Source organism: Somniosus microcephalus, chromosome 12, assembly GCF_052327205.1.
Source record: "Somniosus microcephalus isolate GS21.2 chromosome 12, FLI_Smic_1.0, whole genome shotgun sequence".
In the NCBI taxonomy this organism is placed as follows: domain Eukaryota; kingdom Metazoa; phylum Chordata; class Chondrichthyes; order Squaliformes; family Somniosidae; genus Somniosus; species Somniosus microcephalus.
Genome location: NC_140998.1, coordinates 184,545,718 through 184,565,344, shown reverse-complemented (window position 1 = coordinate 184,565,344; position 19,627 = coordinate 184,545,718). Strand labels below are relative to the sequence as shown.

Below are 19,627 nucleotides of genomic sequence, written 5' to 3'. Positions count from 1 at the left end.
CACATGGCGACTCACTGTTGCCAGCATTCTCATCCAGAAGAGAACAGCTGTCAGTATGCCAGGGGACAGTGATATGTAGATCCAGAGTGGTGATTCCACCCAAGTTAAGGGAGAGAGTGCTAAATGAGCTACATGAAGGTCATCTGGGGGGAGTGAAAATGAAAAGCCTTGCTAGGGATTATGTGTGGTGGCCGGGAATCGATCAACAAATCGAAGACCTAACTAAGAGCTGCTTAGGATGCCAGAAGGTCCAAAATGCACCACCACATGCCCCTCTACACCCTTGGGAGTGGCCCTCTCCATGGCAACGGGTGCATATTGATTTCGCTGGTCCATTCATGGACTCAATGTTCTTAATAGCAGTGGATGCTCATTCAAAGTGGCCTGAGGTGATAAAAATGTCTTCAACCACTACAGAGAAAACAATTGCAGTCCTACGGACCATATTTGCCAGAAACGGTTTGCCAGAGCAGATTTGCTCTGATAATGGACCACAGTTTGTGTCCGAAGAGTTTCAAAAATTTATGAGAAGGAATGGGGTAAGGCATTACACATCCGCCCCGTATCATCCAGCCACAAATGGATTGGCTGAGAGGTTCGTACAAACTTTAAGAAGGCGATAAAGGCCATGTGCGACGTTGAAATTCCACTACAGTGTAAGATGGACAATTTCTTATTAGCCTACCGAAACGCGACACATGCAGTTACCAACCAGACCCCGGCCATGATGTTCTTTAACCGAAGGTTGAGATCTCGTCTGGACTTGCTCAGACTAAATGTGCGAAGAAATGTTGAGGACAAACAATTCCAGCACATCAATGAGAAGCCGACAAGGAGCTTCAATGTAGGGCAACCAGTCTTGGCCCGTGACTATCGAACAGAGAAGTGGCAACCCGGGACGATATGCACAAGGCAGGGGCCATTAATGTACACAGTGGATGTCGGGGAGAACATTGTGAGGCGCCACGTCGATCAGATCTTAGCGTCACAGGAACGCGTGAACCCCATGTCTCGAGTACCTGGGAATGAACCCGACATACCGGTAGCATCTACCTCAGAACCAGTAGCAGTGGAACCCGATGAACGACCCGATGAAAAGGGGTCAGAATCGCCTCTGCACCAAGAACATGAACCTCAGGAAAGGCGCTATCCCGAAAGGGTCAGGAAGCCGACCCAAAGACTGAATCTATAAATGGACTATTGTTGTTTAATGTACATGTTAAAGTGTTAATTGTTGTTTGAATATTGGGGGCACTACTAATCTAAAAGGGGAGGAATTGTAGTGTATGTGCCTTTAAGACAGAACTACTTTACACCTCCAGTATACTGTAGTACCGGCAGTGACCACACCTGTATATAAGCTTTGCGCATGCCTCTGTACCCCCAGTCTTGAGACTACCCTCCTCCAGTAAATACCTGTTTCTTGTTAAGTTACAGCATCCGTGTGGTTATTGAAAAACAGCATACCCTCAGAATCACGGATCTAACAGTCTGGGGCAACATCTTGATGGCCTCTGTCTCCAGGCCGATCTTGACTAGGTCTGCATCTAATCTATATGCATACCTGTGGGTCTGGTTTCGTTCTCTCAGGAACGGCTTCCAGAACTTACTGTGGGTTGAATCCACAAAACTGTCTGAGGTTGCGCAGGAACCATTTTAAAGTGTCCCAATAAGCTGATCACATGGTACGGCGGCCATTTTGTATGCCCCTTTTTCTGGGCTTCTTTTAAAACAGTCTTAGAATCACGGCCTCTTCTGCCATTTAACCCTTATAAATATGAAATCCAATTTTGTGAATCCTACACATCTCTACCTTCCTGCACTATCCGCATATCCCTTGATTCCCTTAACATCCAAAAGTCTATCGAACTCCGCCTTGAATATACTCAATGATTGAGCCTTCACTTCCCTCTGGGGCAGAGAATTGCAAAGATTCACCACCCTCTGAGTGAAGAAATTTCTCCTCATCTCAGTCCGAAATGGCCGACCCCTTATTCTGAGACTGTGATCCATGGGTCTAGATTTCCCAGCCAGGGGAAACATCCTCCCTGCATCTACCCTGTCAAGCCCTGTAAGAATTTTTTATGTTTCAATGAGATCATCTCTCATTCTTCTAAACTCTGGAGAATATATGCCTAGTCGACTCAATCACTCCTCATAGGACAATCCCCCCATCCCAGGAACCAGTCTGGTGAACCTTCGATGCACTCCCTCTATGGCAAGTATATCTGCTTGCATCAACATTATCCATTTCCCCCTTTGTTTTATTAGCTGGCATCATATCTGCTCTCAGTCATTTAATGAATGAAACTTTGATGCCATTGAACGGGCATTGGAGAAACATCCCCTTTCCCCAGCATCGCTCTCCCTTCATAGGACGGCTGTCTCAACAGCAACAGCAACTTCCATTTATATAGCATCTTTAATGTAATAAAGTGTCCCAGGGCACTTCACAGGCGTGTTATCAATCAAAATATGGCACGGAAACATAGAAACATAGAAGATAGGAGCAGGAGTAGGCCATTCGGCCCCTCGAGCCTGCCCCGCCATTCAATGCAATCATGGCTGATCATCCAAACTCAGTACCCGGGCCCTGCTTTCTCCCCACACCCCTTGATCCCTTTAGCCTCTGTTGTGTATGTAATATGTGTGCTACTTTGAACCTATGGACAGGACTGCACTACTTGTTGGGCGTAGTGATACGCAGTACCACTCCTGGCCATAGGGGTATAAATAGTACTGTGGGTACTGATCCCCCTCAGTTCCCGCCTGTGGGCATGAAGTAAAGACCTATGTGTAGTCCCTACCTCCAACCAGTAAAGACCTGTTTGAGTTATACGTTTAAGTCTTTGTGTTAATTGTTCAATACAATACACATACTTAACACTGGCGACGAGTCGGTTCGAACCCTGCGGCAATTATTCCACGGCGGCTTCATCCAAAGACAGGACATTGAAGAGAGGTTCCAATCCTCAACACCCCACTGAAAACTGAAGGGCAGCAGAAATCCTGACAGCTTCCAGCGACTGGAAGCGACAGGCATTAGGACCCTGAAGCCTCCATAACCTCGTGGGTAAGCCAGAGCCCGGGAGGGCGCGAGCGGGTAAGCCAGAGCCCGGGAGGGAGCGAGCAAGAGCCGCCGAGCGGGTGAGTCAGAGGCCGGGAGCCGCTTCAAGCGGGAGGCGCTTAGCGGGCCAGCGATCGCACCGGTGATAAGGGCTGAGAACCGTTTCGGGCGGGCGGCGCACCAGCGATCGCACAGGAGATAAGAGCCGCAGTCGGGCTGAAAGTCAGCGACGAGAAGCGCGGGAAAACCGCCATTGAAGTGGGCGGGGAGAGCGAGAAGCGCGGGAAAGTCGCCATTTTTCGCGGGAAAACAGCTGGGGAAGAAGGCAGAAGCGGGAAAACCGCCATTTTGTGGGCGGAGGACGACGGCAAGAGCGGGAAGCCGCCATCTTGGATAACAGTTAAAAAAAAGATCTGAGAAATTGCAAATCTGATAAAGTACTACAATGCCTAAACACGGGAATATTAGCACCTTTGATAGTGACATCGAAGATTGGGCCATATATGTTGAACGAGTTAAAAATTATTGTAAGGCCAATAAAATTCGTGAGGCTGATAAAGCACTAACATTATTAAATTTAATGGGTGCGAAGACATACGGGCAATTGAAACACCTGTTATCACCAGATGAACCGGCGGATAAGACGTTCGATGAGATTGTTACTGTCCTGAAAGATCATCTAAACCCCACGCCGCTGATGCTAGCGGAACGATTTAAATTTTACGACAGAAGGCAGCTACAGCATGAAAGCAATGCTGATTATTTGCTGGAATTGCGTAAATTAGCGAAATATTGCCAGTTTGGAACGGGACTGACAGAGGCACTTTGAGACAAATTTGTGTGTGGTTTATTTAAACAGGATACACAAAAGCGACTGCTCGAGGAGAATGAGCTGACGCTTGAGAAGGCGGTCACTATGGCAGCAGCACACGAAGCCGCAGCGAGAGGCACGGCAGTAATGCAGCTACGGTCACCGGAGCTCAGTGCACACAAATTGGGTGTGAGTTCTGGCAAATGTTATCGTTGTGGAAAGACAACGCATGATCAGAACCAGTGTTGGTTTAAAAACCAAGAATGTAGAACTTGTGGTAGGCTTGGACATATAGCTAGAGTATGCAGGTCAGGGAAGAAGACCAGCAACAAGAAGTCACCGCAAGGAAAATACGCAAAGGTACACAAGGTGACCGAACAGGAGTCCGATTCAGACGCTAGCAGTAATGAACTGGCTAGCTTAAGCTGTAATGAACTGGCTAGCTTAAGAGTACTCAACGCTGGTAAGGGTGCAGACCTCCAGACAATTTGGGTCACTCTTCAGATAGAAGGAGTCCAAGTAAAACTGGAATTGGACACTGGATCGGCATTGACGGTCATAAATAAGAAAGATTACGGAAAGTTATTCCAACATATTCCCCTACAGGATACGGGGATTATATTGAAAACATACACGGGGCAAAGAGTGTACCCCATCGGGAAAATAGAGGTTGCAGTGGTCCACAAGGGCGAAGACAGTCAAATAATGGACTTATATGTGATATCTGAAGGAGGTTCTCCACTACTAGGACGGGAGTGGATTAGGAAAATGAATATGGACTGGCATTTCCTACAAACAATAACGAGTGAGAACTCGGTGAAGATAGTCGGCCCAGACTCTGGAACGGATGATGGTAAGCCCAACTCAGGTGCAAAAGACAAAGTTTCAGCACAGAATTCCACTGAGCAACAACAACATAGTTTAACTGTGGATTCTGAGTCTGGCAAGTCTACTGATGTGCCCATTTCTGAGGGACACCGGGCTCAAACTCAACTCCATTTCAAACTACAACAGCAATTAGAACAAATGCTTCGCCGTTTTGAGCAAGAGTTGAATGCAACGAAAGAGTTCTTTGATATAGAGTTGGAGAATCTGGAAAGACAACAGAAGCAGCTGATGGAGAAAATGGAGCAGGAGCACACAAAACGTCTGATGTCAGAGGAGTTAACGGTCAGCCAACTCCTGCATATGCTGAAGGACAGGACTCTGAAATGGGAAAAACTTGAACATGAACTTCAATATTCAAACGAAAGGGGTTCGGAGCTCTCAAAGGTTATTGGAAGAGCTGAGGTGGCAACACAGACTGAGATGACTGCAAAAGAGCAGCCCTTGGATGCCAAAAGTACGCTGACTCACGTCAACGTAGAACAACAGACCGCTGAAACAGCTGCTCCGGTAGAGGGATTGCATAGTCCGATCAATCAATCTCCAAAGGAAGTTGAAGTATTAAAATCACAAATGAAGTCACTAGTAAACGACTTGCTGAAAGCCCAGAAAAAGCTGGATGCAGAGGTACACATGAAGAAGTCTCTTCAGGAAAGATGTCTGGATTTGGAACAAGAGCTGGCTAACGTCCAGCTGGGTATGGAGGAAATAGACGACCCTCTCACTGGTCTAGCTCAGGACGACACCGAATATTACGATGTCCTGTCCTGCCCAGCTTGTAACTTCGACTCCCAAAGTGCAGAAATCATGGAGGAGCACCAAAAGTCTACGGAACATCGGGAGAAGCTGGCTCTACGACGGAAACAGGAGGAAGAGAAGGAGGAACTGCGCATGCAGCTGGCAGCTGTGGCAGCTGACAATGGAGCCCAGAGAGTCTCCAAGAAGCAGAAAAGGAAAAGTAAAAACAGAAGATGACCCATCTGAACCATTATCACCTCTACCAGATCACACACGTGGTCCCTCCGAACGGAGCCAATTCAGTTCGGAAGTTCAAACTGTTAAATCCATGGAAGGACTATTGAATGAGTCACTCCAGCAACGTGAACCGACTACACCACAGAGATTGAATCTGTGAACTGTTTTCCGCAGAGACTGAATCTGTGATCTGTTTTGACATGAAGTTATCTATGTATCTATGTTATTCTGTTATGTAAACCTGAAGTTATATATGTATATATGTTATTACGTTATGTTAAATGGGGAGATGACTGTAAAGCTAGGAAGGGAGGAATGTTGTGTATGTAATATGTGTGCTACTTTGAACCTATGGACAGGACTGCACTACTTGTTGGGCGTAGTGATACGCAGTACCACTCCTGGCCATAGGGGTATAAATAGTACTGTGGGTACTGATCTCCCCTCAGTTCCCGCCTGTGGGCATGAAGTAAAGACCTATGTGTAGTCCCTACCTCCAACCAGTAAAGACCTGTTTGAGTTATACGTTTAAGTCTTTGTGTTAATTGTTCAATACAATACACATACTTAACAGCCTCAAGAAATATATCCAACTCCTTCCTGAATATATTTAATGAATTGGCCTCAACTGCCCTGTGTGGCAGAGAATTCCACAGGTTCACCACTCTCTGGGTGAAGAAATTCCTCCTCATCTCAGTCCTAAATGGCTTACCCCTTATCCTTAGACTGTGACCCCTGGTTCTGGACTCCCCGACCATCGGGAACATCCTTCCTGCATCTAGTCTGTCTAGTCCCGTTAGAATTTTATAAGTTTCAATGAGCCACATAAGGAGATATTAGGACAGGTGACCAAGGGCTCGGTCAAAGAGGGAGGTTCCAAGCAGTGTCTTGAAGAAGGAGATAGAGGGGGAGAGGCAGAGAGGTTTAGGGAGGGAATTCCAGAGCTTAAGGGAAGGGACGGCCACCAATGGTGGAGCGATGGAAATCAGGGGTGGACAAGAGGCCAGAACTGGAGGAGAGCAGAGAGCTCGGAGAATTGTAGGGCTGGAGGAGGAGGTTACAGAGATAGGGAGCGGGCGAGGCCGTGGGGGGGTGGGGGGGCGGCGGGAATCAAAAACTCGGTTGAGAGCTTTAAGTTCGAGCTGTTGCCGGATCGGGAGCCAATGTAGGTCAGCGAGACAGGGGTGAACGGGACTTGGTGCGAGTTAGGATACGGTCCGGCAGAGGCTTGGGCTGAGCTGCAGTTTACGGAGGGTGGGAGGTGGGAGGGTGGCCTGGAGAGCGTTGCAACAGTCGGGTCTGGGAGGTACCGAAGGCTCAGATGACACATGACCCATGGGTCGAAACAGGGGAACGTACTCTGCCCATTAATCTTGTGGCCTCTCCTGATGCTTTTCACATGCCCCTTGAGAACGTGGTCCCGCAGTCTTTCCGACTGCATCTGGAACTCTTGGTTCAGTTCCCCCTCCAAAACCTCGTCCAATCTCTTAGTGCCAGTGTCTGCACATGGCTGGCAGAATTCAAAACACTTGTGTTGGCGGAATAGTGTCCTGAGGCAGTGACTGACCGAAGAGTCATCGGGATCTGTAAAACATAAGAGGGGATCTGTCTCTTAATCAAGAGGACAAAGCAAAACAATCCAACCAACAGACACATCAAACAACCGACTATACAGTTCTATAGCATCTTTAATGTAATTAAATGTCCCAGGGCACTTCACTGGCGTGTTATCAATCAAAATATGGCACCGAGCCACATTGGAAGATATTAGTGCGACAGCAAAATAATGCGGATTTTGGAAATCCGAAATAACAACAGAAGATGCTGGAAAAACTCAGCAGGCCAAGCAACATCCGTGGAGAGAGAAACAGAGTCAACATTTCAGGTCAAAACCCTTCGTCAGCACTGAAAAAACACAGGAAATGAAACAGATTGAAAGGCCAGTTTGGGGGCTGGGAAATGTCGGAGGGGCAGCACTGAGGGAGTGCTGCACCGTCGGAGGGGCAGTACTGAGGGAGTGCTGCACTGTCAGAGGGGCATTACTGAGGGAGCGCTGCACTGTCGGAGGGGCAGTACTGAGGGAGCGCTGCACTGTCGGAGGGGCAGTACTGAGGGAGTGCTGCACTGTCAGAGAGGCATTACTGAGGGAGCGCTGCACTGTCAGAGGGGCATTACTGAGGGAGTGCTGCACTGTCGGAGGGGCAGTACTGAGGGAGCGCTGCGCTGTCAGAGGGGCAGTACTGAGGGAGTGCTGCGCTGTCAGAGGGGCAGTACTGAGGGAGCGCTGCACTGTCGGAGGGGCAGTACTGAGGGAGCGCTGCACTGTCGGAGGGGCAGTACTGAGGGAGTGCTGCACTGTCAGAGGGGCAGTACTGAGGGAGCGCTGCGCTGTCAGAGGGGCAGTACTGAGGGAGCGCTGCACTGTCGGAGGGGCAGTACTGAGGGAGCGCTGCACTGTCGGAGGGGCAGTACTGAGGGAGTGCTGCACTGTCAGAGGGGCAGTACTGAGGGAGCGCTGCGCTGCCAGAGGGGCAGTACTGAGGGAGCGCTGCGCTGTCAGAGGGGCAGTACTGAGGGAGTGCCGCACTGTCAGAGGGGCAGTACTGAGGGAGCGCTGCACTGTTGGAGGGGCAGTACTGAGGGAGTGCCGCACTGTCAGAGGGGCAGTACTGAGGGAGCGCTGCACTGTTGGAGGGGCAGTACTGAGGGAGTGCTGCACTGTCAGAGGGGCAGTACTGAGGGAGCGCTGCACTGTCAGGGGGGCAGTACTGAGGGAGCGCTGCACTGTCGGAGGGGCAGTACTGAGGGAGCGCTGCACTGTCAGAGGGGGAGTACTGAGGGAGTGCTGCACTGTCAGAGGGGCAGTACTGAGGGAGTGCTGCACTGTCAGAGGGGCAGCTCTGAGGGAGTGCTGCACTGTCAGAGGGGCAGTACTGAGGGAGCGCTGCACTGTCGGAGGGGCAGTACTGAGGGAGCGCTGCACTGTCGGAGGGGCAGTACTGAGGGAGTGCTGCATTGTCGGAGGGGCAGTACTGAGGGAGTGTTGCACTGTCAGAGGGGCATTACTGAGGGAGCGCTGCACTGTCAGAGGGGCATTACTGAGGGAGTGCTGCACTGTCGGAGGGGCAGTACGGAGGGAGCGCTGGCTGTCAGAGGGGCAGTACTGAGGGAGTGCTGCGCTGTCAGAGGGGCAGTACTGAGGGAGCGCTGCACTGTCGGAGGGGCAGTACTGAGGGAGCGCTGCACTGTCGGAGGGGCAGTACTGAGGGAGTGCTGCACTGTCAGAGGGGCAGTACTGAGGGAGCGCTGCGCTGTCAGAGGGGCAGTACTGAGGGAGAGCTGCACTGTCGGAGGGGCAGTACTGAGGGAGCGCTGCACTGTCGGAGGGGCAGTACTGAGGGAGTGCTGCACTGTCAGAGGGGCAGTACTGAGGGAGCGCTGCGCTGTCAGAGGGGCATTACTGAGGGAGCGCTGCGCTGTCAGAGGGGCATTACTGAGGGAGTGCCGCACTGTCAGAGGGGCAGTACTGAGGGAGCGCTGCACTGTTGGAGGGGCAGTACTGAGGGAGTGCCGCACTGTCAGAGGGGCAGTACTGAGGGAGCGCTGCACTGTTGGAGGGGCAGTACTGAGGGAGTGCTGCACTGTCAGAGGGGCCGTACTGAGGGAGCGCTGCACTGTCGGAGGGGCAGTACTGAGGGAGCGCTGCACTGTCGGAGGGGCAGTACTGAGGGAGCGCTGCACTGTCAGAGGGGCAGTACTGAGGGAGTGCTGCACTGTCAGAGGGGCAGTACTGAGGGAGTGCTGCACTGTCAGAGGGGCAGTACTGAGGGAGTGCTGCACTGTCAGAGGGGCAGTGCTGAGGGAGCGCTGCACTGTCGGAGGGGCAGTACTGAGGGAGCGCTGCACTGTCGGAGGGGCAGTACTGAGGGAGCGCTGCACTGTCAGAGGGGCAGTACTGAGGGAGCGCTGCACTGTCGGAGGGGCAGTACTGAGGGAGCGCTGCACTGTCAGAGGGGCAGTACTGAGGGAGTGCTGCACTGTCAGAGGGGCAGTACTGAGGGAGCACTGCACTGTCGGAGGGGCAGTACTGAGGGAGCGCTGCACTGTTAGAGGGGCTGTACTGAGGGAGTGCTGCACTGTCAGAGGGGCAGTACTGAGGGAGTGCTGCACTGTCAGAGGGGCAGTACTGAGGGAGTGCCGCACTGTCAGAGGGGCAGTACTGAGGGAGTGCTACACTGTCAGAGGGGCAGTACCGAGGGAGTGCTGCAATGTTGGAGGGGCAGTACTGAGGGGGTGCTGCACTGTCGGAGGGGCAGTACTGAGGGAGCGCTGCACTGTCAGAGGAGCAGTACAGAGGGAGTGCTGCACTGTCGGAGAGGCGGTACTGTTCGAACACTGCACTGTCGGAGGGGCAGTACTGAGGGAGCGCTGCATTGTCGGAGGGGCAGTACTGAGGGAGCGCCGCACTGTCAGAGCAGCCACACTGAGGGTGTTCCGCACTGTCAGAGAGGCAGCACTGAGGGAGCGTCGTTCTGTCGGAGGGGCAGTACTGAGGGAGCGCAGCACTGTCGGAGGGGCAGTACTGATGGGGCGCTGCACTGTTGGTGGGGCAGTACTGAGGGAGTGCTGCACTGTCGGAGGGGCAGTACTGAGGGAGAGCTGCACTGTCAGAGGGGCAGTACTGAGGGAGCGCTGCGCTGTCAGAGGGGCAGTACTGAGGGAGCGCTGCGCTGTCAGTGGGGCAGTACTGAGGGAGTGCCACACTGTCAGAGGGGCAGTACTGAGGGAGCGCTGCACTGTTGGAGGGGCAGTACTGAGGGAGTGCCGCACTGTCAGAGGGGCAGTACTGAGGGAGCGCTGCACTGTTGGAGGGGCAGTACTGAGGGAGTGCTGCACTGTCAGAGGGGCAGTACTGAGGGAGCGCTGCACTGTCGGAGGGGCAGTACTGAGGGAGTGCTGCACTGTCGGAGGGGCAGTACTGAGGGAGTGCTGCAATGTCAGAGGGGCAGTACTGAGGGAGTGCTGCACTGTCAGAGGGGCAGTACTGAGGGAGTGCTGCACTGTCAGAGGGGCAGTACTGAGGGACTGCTGCACTGTCAGAGGGGCAGTACTGAGGGAGCGCTGCACTGTCGGAGGGGCAGTACTGAGGGAGCGCTGCACTGTCGGAGGGGCAGTACTGAGGGAGTGCTGCATTGTCAGAGGGGCAGTACTGAGGGAGTGCTGCACTGTCAGAAGGGCAGTACTGAGGGAGTGCTGCACTGTCAGAGGGGCAGTACTGAGGGAGTGCTGCACTGTCAGAGGGGCAGTACTGAGGGAGTGCTGCACTGTCAGAGGGGCAGTACTGAGGGAGCGCTGCACTGTCGGAGGGGCAGTACTGAGGGAGCGCTGCACTGTCGGAGGGGCAGTGCTGAGGGAGTGCTGCACTGTCAGAGGGGCAGTACTGAGGGAGCACTGCACTGTTGGAGGGGCAGTACTGAGGGAGCGCTGCACTGTCAGAGGGGCTGTACTGAGGGAGTGCTGCACTGTCAGAGGGGCAGTACTGAGGGAGTGCTGCACTGTCAGAGGGGCAGTACTGAGGGAGTGCCGCACTGTCAGAGGGGCAGTACTGAGGGAGTGCTACACTGTCAGAGGGGCAGTACCGAGGGAGTGCTGCAATGTTGGAGGGGCAGTACTGAGAGAGCGCCGCACTGTCGGAGGGGCAGTACTGAGGGAGTGCTGCACTGTAAGAGCGGCAGTACTGAGGGAGTGCTGCACTGTCGGAGGGGCGGTACTGAGGGAGTGCTGCGCTGTCGGAGGAGCAGTATGAGGGAGTGCAGCACTGTCAGAGGGGCAGTACTAAGGGAGCGCTGCACTGTCGGAGGGCCAGTACTGAGGGGGTGCTGCACTGTCGGAGGGGCAGTACTGAGGGAGCGCTGCACTGTCAGAGGAGCAGTGCAGAGGGAGTGCTGCACTGTCGGAGAGGCGGTACTGTTGGAACACTGCACTGTCGGAGGGGCAGTACTGAGGGAGCGCTGCATTGTTGGAGGGGCAGTACTGAGGGAGCGCCGCACTGTCAGAGCAGCCACACTGAGGGTGTTCCGCACTGTCAGAGAGGCAGCACTGAGGGAGCGCCGCTCTGTCGGATGGTCAGTACTGAGGGAGCGCAGCACTGTCGGAGGGGCAGTACTGAGGGGGCGCTGCACTGTTGGTGGGGCAGTACTGAGGGAGTGCTGCACTGTCGGAGGGGCAGTACTGAGGGAGTGCTGCACTGTCAGAGGGGCAGTACTGAGGGAGCGCTGCGCTGTCAGAGGGGCAGTACTGAGGGAGCGCTGCGCTGTCAGTGGGGCAGTACTGAGGGAGTGCCACACTGTCAGAGGGGCAGTACTGAGGGAGCGCTGCACTGTTGGAGGGGCAGTACTGAGGGAGTGTCGCACTGTCAGAGGGGCAGTACTGAGGGAGCGCTGCACTGTTGGAGGGGCAGTACTGAGGGAGTGCTGCACTGTCAGAGGGGCAGTACTGAGGGAGCGCTGCACTGTCGGAGGGGCAGTACTGAGGGAGCGCTGCACTGTCGGAGGGGCAGTACTGAGGGAGTGCTGCAATGTCAGAGGGGCAGTATTGAGGGAGTGCTGCACTGTCAGAGGGGCAGTACTGAGGGAGTGCTGCACTGTCAGAGGGGCAGTACTGAGGGAGTGCTGCACTGTCAGAGGGGCAGTACTGAGGGAGCGCTGCACTGTCGGAGGGGCAGTACTGAGGGAGCGCTGCACTGTCGGAGGGGCAGTACTGAGGGAGTGCTGCACTGTCAGAGGGGCAGTACTGAGGGAGTGCTGCACTGTCAGAAGGGCAGTACTGAGGGAGTGCTGCACTGGCAGAGGGGCAGTACTGAGGGAGTGCTGCACTGTCAGAGGGGCAGTACTGAGGGAGTGCTGCACTGTCAGAGGGGCAGTACTGAGGGAGCGCTGCACTGTCGGAGGGGCAGTACTGAGGGAGCGCTGCACTGTCGGAGGGGCAGTGCTGAGGGAGTGCTGCACTGTCAGAGGGGCAGTACTGAGGGAGCGCTGCACTGTCAGAGGGGCAGTACTGAGGGAGCGCTGCACTGTCAGAGGGGCAGTACTGAGGGAGTGCTGCACTGTCAGAGGGGCAGTACTGAGGGAGCGCTGCACTGTCGGTGGGGCAGTACTGAGGGAGCGCTGCACTGTCAGAGGGGCTGTACTGAGGGAGTGCTGCACTGTCAGAGGGGCAGTACTGAGGGAGTGCTGCACTGTCAGAGGGGCAGTACTGAGGGAGTGCCGCACTGTCAGAGGGGCAGTACTGAGGGAGTGCTACACTGTCAGAGGGGCAGTACCGAGGGAGTGCTGCAATGTCGGAGGGGCAGTACTGAGGGGGCGCCGCACTGTCGGAGGGGCAGTACTGAGGGAGTGCTGCACTGTAAGAGGGGCAGTACTGAGGGAGTGCTGCACTGTCGGAGGGGCAGTACTGAGGGAGTCCTGCGCTGTCGGAGGAGCAGTATGAGGGAGTGCAGCACTGCCAGAGGGGCAGTACTAAGGGAGCGCTGCACTGTCGGAGGGCCAGTACTGAGGGGGCGCTGCACTGTCGGAGGGGCAGTACTGAGGGAGCGCTGCACTGTCAGAGGAGCAGTACAGAGGGAGTGCTGCACTGTCGGAGAGGCGGTACTGTTGGAACACTGCACTGTCAGAGGGGCAGTACTGAGGGAGCGCTGCATTGTCGGAGGGGCAGTACTGAGGGAGCGCCGCACTGTCAGAGCAGCCGTACTGAGGGTGTTCCGCACTGTCAGAGAGGCAGCACTGAGGGAGCGCCGTTCTGTCGGAGGGGCAGTACTGAGGGAGCGCAGCACTGTCGGAGGGGCAGTACTGAGGGGGCGCTGCACTGTTGGTGGGGCAGTACTGAGGGAGTGCTGCACTGTCGGAGGGGCAGTACTGAGGGAGTGCTGCACTGTCGGAGGAGCAGTACTGAGTGAGTGCTGCACTGTCAGAGGGGCAGTACTGAGGGATCGCCGCACTGTCAGAGCAGCCGTACTGAGGGTGTTCCACACTGTCAGAGAGGCAGTACTGAGGGAGCGCCGTTCTGTTGGAGGTGAAGTACTGAGGGAGTGTATCACTGTCGGAGGGGCGGTACTGAGGGGGCGCTGCACTGTTGGTGGGGCAGTACTGTGGGAGTGCTGCACTGTCGGAGGGGCAGTACTGAGGGAGCGCCGCACTGTTCAAGGGACATTACTGAGGGAGCGCTGCACTGTTGGAGGGGCATTACTGACGGAGCGCCGCACTGTCGGAGCAGCTGTACTGAGGGTGTTCCGCATTGTCAGAGAGGCAGTACTGAGGGAGCGCCGCACTGTCGGAGGGGCAGTGCTGAGGGAGCGCCACACTGTCAGAGGGGCAATACAGAGGGAGCACTGCACTGTCGGAGGGGCAGTATTGAGGGAGCGCTGCACTCTCAGAGGGGCAGTAAAGAGGTAGTGCCGAACTGTCGGTGGGGCAGTATTGAGGGAGAGCAACACTGTCAGAGGGGCAGTACTGAGGGAGCGCAGCACTGTCGGAGGGGCAGTACCTAGGGGGCGCTGCACTGTCGGTGGGGCAGAATTGAGGGAGTGCTGCACTGTCGGAGGGTCAGTACTGAGGGAGCGCCGCACTGCTGGAGGGGCAGTACTGAGGGAGCGCTGCACTGTTGGAGGGGCAGTACTGAGGGAGCGCCGCACTGTCGGAGGGGCAGTACTGTGGGAGTGCTGCACTGTCGGAGGGGCAGTACGGAGGGAGTGCTACACTGACGGAGGGGCAGTACTGAGGGAGCGCCGCACTGTCAGAGGGGCAGTACTGAGGGAGCGCCGCACTGTCGGAGGTCCAGTACTGAGGACTGCTGCTCTGTCGGAGGGGCAGTACTATGGGACCGCTGCAACACCGGAGGGGCAGTACTGAGGGACTGCTGCACTGTAAGAGGGGCTGTACGGAGGAAGCGCTGCACTGTCTGAGGGGCAGTACTGAGGGAGCGCCGCACTGTCGGAGGGACAGAACTGAGGGAGTGCTGCACTGTCAGAGGGGCAGTATTGAAGGAGTGCTGCACTGTCGGAGGGGCAGTACTGAAGGAGCGCTGCACTGTTGGAGGGGCAGTACTGAGTGAGCGCAGCACTGTCGGAGTGGCAGTACTGAGAGAGCGCCACACTGTTGGAGGGGCAGTCCTGAGGGCGCGCCGCACTGGCGGAGGAGCAGCACAGAGGGAGCGCTGCACTGTCGGAGGGGGAGTACTGAGGGAGTGCCGCACTGTCAGAGGAGCGGTACAGAGGGAGTGCTGCACTGTCGAAGGGGAAGTACAGAAGGAGCGCTGCGCTGTCAGAGGGGCAGTAGAGAGGGAGCGCCGCACTGTCGGTGGGGCAGTACTGAGGGAGTGCAACACTGTCAGAGGGGCAGTATTGAGGGAGCGCAGTACTGTCGGAGGGGCAGTACTGAGTGAGCGCAGCAGTGTCGGAGGGGTAGTACTGAGGGGGCGCTGCACAGTCGGTGGGGCAGTACTGAGGGAGTGCTGCACTGTCGGAGGGGCAGTACTGAGGGAGCGTCGCACTGTTGATGGGGCAGTACTGAGGGAGCGCTGCACTGTTGGAGGGGCAGTACTGAGGGAGCGCTGCACTGTCGGAGAGCAGTACTGAGGGAGTGCTGCACTGTCGGAGGGGCAGTACTGAGGGAGCGCTGCACTGTCAGAGGAGCAGTACAGAGGGAGTGCTGCACTGTCGGAGAGGCGGTACTGTTGGAAAACTGCACTGTCGGAGGGGCAGTACTGAGGGAGCGCTGCATTGTCGGAGGGGCAGTACTGAGGGGGCGCCGCACTGTCAGAGCAGCCGTACTGAGGGTGTTCCGCACTGTCAGAGAGGCAGCACTGAGGGAGCGCCGTTCTGTCGGAGGGGCAGTACTGAGGGAGCGCAGCACTGTCGGAGGGGCAGTACTGAGGGGGCGCTGCACTGTTGGTGGGGCAATACTGAGGGAGTGCTGCAATGTCGGAGGGGCAGTACAGAGGGAGTGCTGCACTGTCGGAGGAGCAGTACTGAGTGAGTGCTGCACTGTCAGAGGGGCAGTACTGAGGGAGCGCTGCACTGTTGGAGGGGCAGTACTGAGGGAGCGCTGCACTGTCGGAGGGGCAGTACTGAGGGAGTGCTGCACTGTCAGAGGGGCAGTACTGAGGGAGCGCTGCACTGTCGGAGGGGCAGTACTGAGGGAGCGCTGCACTGTCAGAGGGGCAGTACTGAGGGAGTGCTGCACTGTCAGAGGGGCAGTACAGAGGGAGCACTGCACTGTCGGAGGGGCAGTACTGAGGGAGCGCTGCACTGTCAGAGGGGCTGTACTGAGGGAGTGTTGCGCTGTCAGAGGGGCAGTACTGAGGGAGTGCCGCACTGTCAGAGGGGCAGTACTGAGGGAGTGCTACACTGTTAGAGGGGCAGTACCGAGGGAGTGCTGCAATGTCGGAGGGGCGGTACTGAGGGAGCGCCGCACTGTCGGAGGGGCAGTACTGAGGGAGTGCTGCACTGTAAGAGGGGCGGTACTGAGGGAGTGCTGCACTGTCGGAGGGGCAGTTCTGAGGGAGTGCTGCGCTGTCGGAGGAGCAGTATGAGGGAGTGCAGCACTGTCAGAGGGGCAGCACTAAGGGAGCGCTGCACTGTCGGAGGGCCAGTACTGAGGGGGCGCTGCACTGTCGGAGGGGCAGTACTGAGGGAGCGCTGCACTGTCAGAGGAGTAGTACAGAGGGAGTGCTGCACTGTCGGAGAGGAGGCGGTACTGTTGGAACACTGCACTGTCGGAGGGGCAGTACTGAGGGAGCGCCGCATTGTCGGAGGGGCAGTACTGAGGGAGCGCCGCACTGTCAGAGCAGCCGTACTGAGGGTGTTCCGCACTGTCAGAGAGGCAGCACTGAGGGAGCGCCGTTCTGTCGGAGGGGCAGTACTGAGGGAGCGCAGCACTGTCGGAGGGGCAGTACTGAGGGGGCACTGCACTGTTGGTGGGGCAGTACTGAGGGAGTGCTGCACTGTCGGAGGGGCAGTACTGAGGGAGTGCTGCACTGTTGGAGGAGCAGTACTGAGGAATCACCGCACTGTCAGAGCAGCCGTACTGAGGGTGTTCCACACTGTCAGAGAGGCAGTACTGAGGGAGCGCCGTTCTGTTGGAGGGGCGGTACTGAGGGAGCGTATCACTGTCGGAGGGGCGGTACTGAGGGGGCGCTGCACTGTTGGTGGGGCAGTACTGTGGGAGTGCTGCACTGTCGGAGAGGCAGTACTGAGGGAGCGCCGCACTGTTCAAGGGACATTACTGAGGGAGCGCTGCACTGTTGGAGGGGCAGTACTGACGGAGCGCCGCACTGTCGGAGCAGCTGTACTGAGGGTGTTCCGCACTGTCAGAGAGGCAGTACTGAGGGAGCGCCGCACTGTCGGAGGGGCGGTGCTGAGGGAGCGCCACACTGTCAGAGGGGCAATACAGAGGGAGCACTGCACTGTCGGAGGGGCAGTACTGAGGGAGCGCTGCACTCTCAGAGGGGCAGTAAAGAGGTAGTGCCGAACTGTCAGTGGGGCAGTATTGAGGGAGAGCAACACTGTCAGAGGGGCAGTACTGAGGGAGCGCAGCACTGTCGGAGGGGCTGTACCGAGGGGGCGCTGCACTGTCGGTGGGACAGAATTGAGGGAGTGCTGCACTGTCGGAGGGTCAGTACTGAGGGAGCGCCACACTGCTGGAGGGGCAGTACTGAGGGAGCGCTGCACTGTTGGAGGGGCAGTACTGAGGGAGCGCGGCACTGTCGGAGGGGCAGTACTGTGGGAGTGCTGCACTGTCGGAGGGGCAGTACGGAGGGAGTGCTACACTGACGGAGGGGCAGTACTGAGGGAGCGCCGCACTGTCAGAGGGGCAGTACTGAGGGAGCGCCGCACTGTCGGAGGTCCAGTACTGAGGACTGCTGCACTGTCGGAGGGGCAGTACTATGGGACCGCTGCACCATCGGAGGGGCAGTACTGAGGGACTGCTGCACTGTAAGAGGGGCTGTACTGAGGGAGCGCCGCACTGTCTGAGGGGCAGTACTGAGGGAGCGCTGCACTGTCGGAGGGACAGAACTGAGGGAGTGCTGCACTGTCGGAGTGGCAGTACTGAGAGAGCGCCGCACTGTTGGAGGGGCAGTCCTGAGGGCACGCCGCACTGGCGGAGGAGCAGCACAGAGGGAGCGCTGCACTGTCGGAGGGGGAGTACTGAGGGAGTGCCGCACTGTCAGAGGAGCGGTACAGAGGGAGTGCTGCACTGTCGAAGGGGAAGTAGTGTGGGAGCGCCGCACTGTCGGTGGGGCAGTACTGAGGGCGCGCTGCACTGTCAGAGGGGCAGTACAGAAGGAGCGCCGCACTGTCAGAGGAGCAGTACAGAGGGAGTGCTGCACTGTCGGAGAGGCGGTACTGTTGGAAAACTGCACTGTCGGAGGGGCAGTACTGAGGGAGCGCTGCATTGTCGGAGGGGCAGTACTGAGGGGGCGCCACACTGTCAGAGCAGACGTACTGAGGGTGTTCCGCACTGTCAGAGAGGCAGCACTGAGGGAGCGCCGTTCTGTCGGAGGGGCAGTACTGAGGGAGCGCAGCACTGTCGGAGGGTCAGTACTGAGGGGGCACTGCACTGTTGGTGGGGCAGTACTGAGGGAGTGCTGCAATGTCGGAGGGGCAGTACTGAGGGAGTGCTGCACTGTCGGAGGAGCAGTACTGAGTGAGTGCTGCACTGTCAGAGGGGCAGTACTGAGGGATCGCCGCACAGTCAGAGCAGCCGTACTGAGGGTGTTCCACACTGTCAGAGAGGCAGTACTGAGGCAGCGCCGTTCTGTTGGAGGGGCAGTACTGAGGGAGCGTATCACTGTCGGAGGGGCGGTACTGAGGGGGCGCTGCACTGTTGGTGGGGCAGTACTGTGGGAGTGCTGCACTGTCGGAGGGGCAGTACTGAGGGAGCGCCGCACTGTTCAAGGGACAGTACTGAGGGAGCGCTACACTGTTGGAGGGGCAGTATTGACGGAGCGCCGCACTGTCAGAGCAGCTGTACTGAGGGTGTTCCGCACTGTCAGAGAGGCAGTACTGAGGGAGCGCCGCACTGTCGGAGGGGCAGTACTGAGGGAGCGCCACACTGTCAGAGGGGCAATACAGAGGGAGCACTGCACTGTCGGAGGGGCAGTACTGAGGGAGCGCTGCACTCTCAGAGGGGCAGTAAAGAGGTAGTGCCGAACTGTCGGTGGGGCAGTATTGAGGGAGAGCAACACTGTCAGAGGGGCAGTACTGAGGGAGCGCAGCACTGTCGGAGGGGCAGTACCGAGGGGGCGCTGCACTGTCGGTGGGGCAGAATTGAGGGAGTGCTGCACTGTCGGAGGGTCAGTACTGAGGGAGCGCCGCACTGCTGGAGGGGCAGTACTGAGGGAGCGCTGCACTGTTGGAGGGGCAGTACTGAGGGAGCACCGCACTGTCGGAGGGGCAGTACTGTGGGAGTGCTGCACTGTCGGAGGGGCAGTACGGAGGGAGTGCTACACTGACGGAGGGGCAGTACTGAGGGAGCGCCGCACTGTCAGAGGGGCAGTACTGAGAGAGCGCCGCACTGTCGGAGGTCCAGTACTGAGGACTGCTGCACTGTCGGAGGGGCAGTAGAGAGAGAGCGCCGCACTGTCGGTGGGGCAGTACCGAGGGAGTGCAACACTGTCAGAGGGGCAGTATTGAGGGAGCGCAGTACTGTCGGAGGGGCAGTATTGAGTGAGCGCAGCAGTGTCGGAGGGGTAGTACTGAGGGGGCGCTGCACAGTCGGTGGGGCAGTACTGAGGGAGTGCTGCACTGTCGGAGGGGCAGTACTGATGGAGCGTCGCACTGTTGATGGGGTAGTACAGAGGGAGCTCTGCACTGTTGGAGGGGCAGTACTGAG

At 56.9% G+C, this 19,627-nt stretch overlaps 1 pseudogene; it reads right to left on the bottom strand.

Annotated features, from left to right (window-relative positions):
- The window catches only part of LOC147109757 (guanylate-binding protein 7-like), a 367,888-nt pseudogene that overhangs the window by 61,445 nt on the left and 286,816 nt on the right, over positions 1-19,627 (bottom strand).